This window comes from Mustela putorius, unplaced genomic scaffold (genome assembly GCF_011764305.1).
Source record: "Mustela putorius furo isolate JIRA1106 unplaced genomic scaffold, ASM1176430v1.1 tig00003974_pilon_pilon_pilon, whole genome shotgun sequence".
NCBI classification, from domain to species: domain Eukaryota; kingdom Metazoa; phylum Chordata; class Mammalia; order Carnivora; family Mustelidae; genus Mustela; species Mustela putorius.
The window spans coordinates 14,975,543-14,981,742 of NW_025422117.1; positions in this window are offsets into that span (position 1 = coordinate 14,975,543).

Below are 6,200 nucleotides of genomic sequence, written 5' to 3' on the forward strand. Positions count from 1 at the left end.
TTCCACATACAAATGCTCATTCACCCTGGCAAAAGGGAGAGAGGGTGAGGCAGTTTTCCACACTTCGATTGCCCTGTTCTTCATAGAAATTGATTTCATGATCCTCTAATGCGGATGTGACCCATGGGCTGAAAAAAACAAAAACAGTTTTAGAAGACAATACTACCTGTAGTGCCAGGAATTCATCTTCTATGATAAATCCTATAATTATTTTGGGCATGTGGAAGTAATTACATTGGACTGTATTGGGGGCTAAAGGAATTAATCTGTTAAATGTAAATATTCAAAATCCACCACAAGATTTGTGATGCTGTATTGGCTTTTTTTCATTTTTTAATATACTGGAGAATCTTAAGAATAAACAAAAAGCAAAAATTAAAGTGGCCCTGCCTCCTGACCTCTGAATGGTCCTTTTTATTCGCAGTGACTTTAAGCAAAGAAACTAGGTCACACTCTAAAAGTTATGCTTGCACATTTGACACATCTGCTAGAAGAAGGTAGACGGTCTCCAAGGCCCACAGGAGCAGAGGTTGGCTGCAGCTAATTAGTAATAATGGCATATTTACGAACAAATGGGTCACCAAAGGAGGAAAGTGGGGAGACAACCAACACAGAGACCCACCGGGAGGGTATTATGTGTATGCTCACATCCTCCCCACCCCCAACACACACTCACCCACTCACTTCTCTTATCTCCTTTAAAGGTAAGCATGTTGGTTGCAGACTGGGTTCTTTGGGAAGAAGACTCTGAAACAATGTTGAACGCACAAAAGGTTTATCAGGAAGTACACTTGTGGTCAAGGCCTCTGGACTGGAAGGTAAGGAAGCAGGACTGGGCAAAGGAAGCAGACAAGCTGAGGTGCAGGCCCTTCAACACCTCACCCATTCCACAAGGAGCTCTAGAGCTAAGTGACCCAACAGAGCTGTCCTTCACTGGCCAAGGCTTTATAGCCCTACCCCCATGAGCTCCCAGATGCGGGCCAGCCTAGGAAGGATATGAATATGACGTGCTTGAGATGCCTCTCTGCCACTGTGGCAAACCCCAAACGGGCTGAGAACTGAAGGACATTTGTTGACAATACTCTCAACAGCTGTGTCAAGATTCCGCTGTGTGCGCCTGGGTGGCTTAGTCAGTTAAGTCTGCCCTGCCCGCCGCTCAAGTCATGATCCCAGGTTCCAAGAGACATCCCCCCCCACACCCGACCCTCACCCCACTCCCACCCCACCCCCTCTGGCTTCATGTTCAGAGGAGACCCTGCTTCTCCCTCTGCCCCTCCCCCACCCATGCTATCTCTCACTCAAATAAATAAATAAGTAAAATCTTTAAAAATGGAGTGGTTTGTCTCTTGTCCATCACACATGCTGTCCCAAGGAATAGCCAGCCTGTGGACGTTCAGACGCACACCACATGGGTCTTACATAATGCTGTATCAGTGAGGTTGGACTAGGATTTGCAGCCCTTAAAACAATACAAAACAAGACAAAACAACTCAGTGGCTTATCACAATAAGGACTTCCCAGATCATGTTTCAAGTCTCTTGGACTTGGCCCGAGGCTCTGCTCTGCTTTGTCTTCGCTGCCACCCGGGTATAGGGCACAATTGCCGCTGAGAGCCTCCCAGTTCCCAGGGCAGGGGGAAAAGGCATGAGGAAGAAAGCACCGGCTCTTTCAACTTCGGTGTGGAAGAGATCTAGGTCACTTCTGCGCACATGCCTCTGGCCAAAGAAAATCTGGCCAAATCAAGCCCAGCTTCAGTGGGACTCTAAAATAGATTCCCCACCCAGGGCATGGATAGGAAGCCGATTTTGGTGAACAATTATACAAGATACCCCAGTAACATTCATCTCAAGGAACACTCGAGTGAGACGAAGAACAATACCACAAATTACCATTTAAGTTCATGAAGTACAGAAATGGTGTGTGTTATCATTAAAAGTCTGTATCTGCAGAAAGAAAGGTAAGAGATTTGTGGGAAGCTCTTTAGAATAGCGGCCATGAGAGCTGAGGCTCTCAATACATTTCTATGAAATTGAATTGACATTTTCCTTTGAATTTAGTTCATTGTAAAGATAACCTGGATAGCAGATCTACTAAAATATATGGCATTATGATGCATGCTTTGAATGATTTTTTTTAATGTTAAATCTTTCATGTTTATAAAACTAGTATTTTTTATAGATCAGACAAAATTGTAAGTAAGAAAAAAATCATAAGAGTCTAAATAAGTCCAAGTAGGAAAACCTGTATATCAGTATAACTAAGTAAAAAAAAAAAAGTGTCTTAGTTCAGGTTGCCATAAGAAAATACCATGAATGGGGTAGCTTTCAGTTCTGAGACTGGAAGTCCCAGATCAGAATGTGTCAGATGTGGTCGGGTTCCGATGACAGTTCTCCTCAACACTTGCTGATAGTTATTTTTTTTTTAATATTTTATTTATTTATTTGAGAGAGAGCAAGAGAGAGATAACACACAAGCTTGGGGAGAGGAAGTGGGAGAGGGAGAAGCAGACACCCCGCCGAGCAGGGAGCCTAACTCGGGGCTGGATCTTAGAACTCCAGAGGCCGAAGACAGGCTCTCAACCAACTGAGCCATCCAGGTGCCCTGCAGGCAGCCTTTGTCTTCATGTGTCCTTATGGGTTAAGGGAGTGAAGAGAAAGAGAGAAATGAAGATAGAGAAAGAAATAAAAATAGGGAAAGAGAGAGAGATACAGAGAGCTACAGAGAAGTTTTCATGTTCTTAGAAGGCCACAGTCCAATGGGATTATGGTCCCACCTTCATTACCTCATTTAACCTTAATTACCTCTAAAAGACCCTATTTCCAGATACACTCACATTGAGGATTCAGGATTTAATGTAAAAATTTTGGGGAGACACAGTTAAGTCCATAGCAAAAATAAAAATAAATCATACCCCCCAAAGTTACTGTATCCGGAAAGCCTAGGTTACGCTATGGTCACATCTCTTAGTCACTTACAACAATAAAGGTTTAGTGTTCTTTCAGGCTCTTTGCCCTATCAGGGTCAGAGCTCTGCTCCATGTTGCTCTAGTTATGTGTTCCATCTTGCATGACTGGTCATCATGGCAGAAGGACAGAGAGCTCTCCGCAGCCTCAAACAATGAAAGGCTTCAAGCCAAGAAGGAACCACGTAGATGCAACTTTTAGTTGCATCTTTTTTGCTAAACTAGACCCAAAGTCCCACCACAGACAGGAGGGCAAGGCAGAGTAGACCAATCATGTGCTCAGGAGGGAGGGAGCTGACATCATATTAAACAACATTCATGGATACTGCTATGAGTTGAATTGTGCTCCTCACCCTCATGTGTGGAAGTCCTAACCCTATCATGTAAGAATGTGACCTTCTTTAGAAATCAGGTCATCACATCTTAATTAATTAAGCAAGATAAGGTCATACTGAAGTAGGGTTGGTCCTTAATCCACGACTGCCCTTCTTATAAAAAAGGGGAAATTAGAAAAAAAGAAAAAGGAAGGGGAATTAGAACTCAGACGTGCCTGCGGGGCGAATGCCCTGTAAAACTGAAGGCAGAGATCTGACTGATGCTTTTACAAGCGAGCAACACCAGTGAATGCCAGAAAACACCAGGCAAGCACAGAAGAGACTCTTCCTCACAGAAGTAACCAACCCAGTGACACCTTGATCTCGGACTTTGAGCCAGTCTCAAAGTTTTACCTTTAGGATTTGTCACAGTGCTTGAGCCACAGTTGGCGTTAAAGAAAGGCTTGTAAAATAAATTCATGAGGTACAAAAATTGGTTGATATAGGTTAGTCGTGATTCAGAATTTGAAAGTCAGAGGGGTTGTGAGGAGGCTGGGGCGACCAGAAAAGCATCCTGAAAGAGATGGAAGTTGAGACTTGGTCATAATGAATATAATGAATGCTGTGGCAGGAGGTGGCAGGGGTGAGAAGAAATCACAGATCAAAGAGTTGAGGATGGTGCTATATGAGGAAATGAAGCCATATCTTTGTTTATTTGTTTAAAGATTTTATTTGTTTATTTGACAGAGAGACACAGCTATAGAGGGAGCACAAGCAGGGGGAGTGGGAGAGGGAGAGGGAGAAGGCTTTCTGCCAAGCAGAGAGCCCAATGTGGGGCTCGTTCCCAGGATGCTGAGATCATGACCAGAGCGGAAAGGCAATCGGCTTAACGACTGAGCCACGCAGGCGCTCCGTGAAGCCATATCTTAAATAACACCTGAAATAAAGGATTCAGCAGCTAAAACCATGACCAGGAGTGTTGAGTGTGTAGAAAATAGTAAAGCAACTTGGCAAGACTGCAGCCAGCTGCCATGACTCTAGGGCCAACTGCAGGATGCCTTTGTGGGAGAGGTGTCCTCTGAACGCAATTATTCACAGGGCTTGAGTAAATAACACGAAAACAAGGGGCTGGCTTTCAGTTTTTTTTTTTTTTCTATTTTTCTTTTTTTTTTTTTTAATTTTATTTATTTGACAGAGAGACAGAGACAGTACAAGCAAGGGAAGTGGCAAGGAGGGAGTGCCAAGCAGGGAGTCCAGTTGCGGAGCCTAATCCCAGGACCCCGGAATCATGACCTGAGCCAAAGACAGATGCTTGACTGACTGAGCCACTCAGGAACCCCTGGCTCTCATGTCTTAATGGAGGGTCTCACCTTGGAAGTTCTGCTAACACCTGAACTAAGGGCAAAAAGAAAAGGAATGTGATCTGTTAGGATATCAGAGCATGGTTCCCTATTCTGTTACTGTGGCAAATCCCACAACTTCTCTGCCTCTGTGGTTCCTGTTACAATATTACCGGAGATAATATTTCCTTTATTTATTCTCTAGCATTCAGCAAACATTTGTGAAGTACCACTTAGCCTTAGGTGGAACTAAAGTATTCTTTAAAAAATTCCCTAATTTGAAACAATCACCCAATTTGCAACATTTTAAATATTTAAAACTATAACTTGCTGTGTCACAACGCCAGAAGCTAACCCATAATAAGAACATTTGGAAGAGAAATCACTATAGAAATAGGCACTTTATGGTAAAATAAAAGAGTTGGGCTCCGTAATTCCATTTATAAAGAGGCCCATTAATAGTACAGCGGTGGGGCCCTGGCTGGCTCTGTCAGTAGAGCATGCGACCCTTGATCTCAGGTTGTGAGTTCAAGCCACACCTTTGGTGTGGATCCTACCTTAAAAGAAAAGAAAAGAAACACACACACACACACACAATAGTACAGTGGCTGGCACCTCAATGGTAGTCAGCAAAGTGGTTGTTGAATGAATAAAAGTAGGCAAGGTTTCATAGCTGTGTACCAGGCTCTTAGAACAGTGCCTGGCACATTAAAACAAAAACAAAAACAAAAGACAACTTTTAAATATTGGTAGAATAACAAATAACTAATTTTATTTATTTATTTATTCATTTATTCATTCATTCTGCAATCATTTACGTTGTGATTTACATACAAATTTGTGCAAATTCAGCATTAAAATCTCAACTGCTCCTCCAGAGGCCGAGATTTGGTTGTAAGCCAGTGCAGTATAACTTTCCCACTGGAAGGAAGGCTCCATGAGACGGAACTTTGTCTGAGTTCGTTGTTCCTTAATGTTTTTAATAGAAATACATTATATTGGGGCACCTGGGTGTTAAGAAGTCCTTAAGCATCTGCCTTTGGCTCAAGTCATGATCCCAGTGTTCTGGGATCGAGCCCCACATCGGGCTTTCTGCTCCTCTGGAGGCCTGTTTCTCCCTCTCCCATGCCCCTGTTTGTGCTTCCTCTCTAGCTGTGTCTCTTTCTGTTAAATAAATAAATAAAATCTTAAAAAAAAATTCATTATATGAATGCATGCAAACTATCAGTAGTGTATTAAAAAAAAAAAACTTGCAAGTTTGCTCTATTCACATGCTCTATTAACAAGCATCTTTCATGCCACCATCCTGAGATATTCTAGCTCAGAATTCTCCAGCCTATGAGAAGACTGTCCCATGCTTGATGCCCAGGCAGCTGGGCCAGCACCTATGATTAATTTTTTTTAATCCAACTTTTATGAGTTTCCTCAGTGTTAACCACAATCCAAGTGGGGGAGTATAAATTTAAAACAAACAACAACAAAAAAGATTGTGTTTCAGGAATGAAAGATAAATGTAATCTGAAATCAATATTTATGAAGTTGTGATTAATTGACTGATGGCCAAATGATTACAAAACGTCTGTC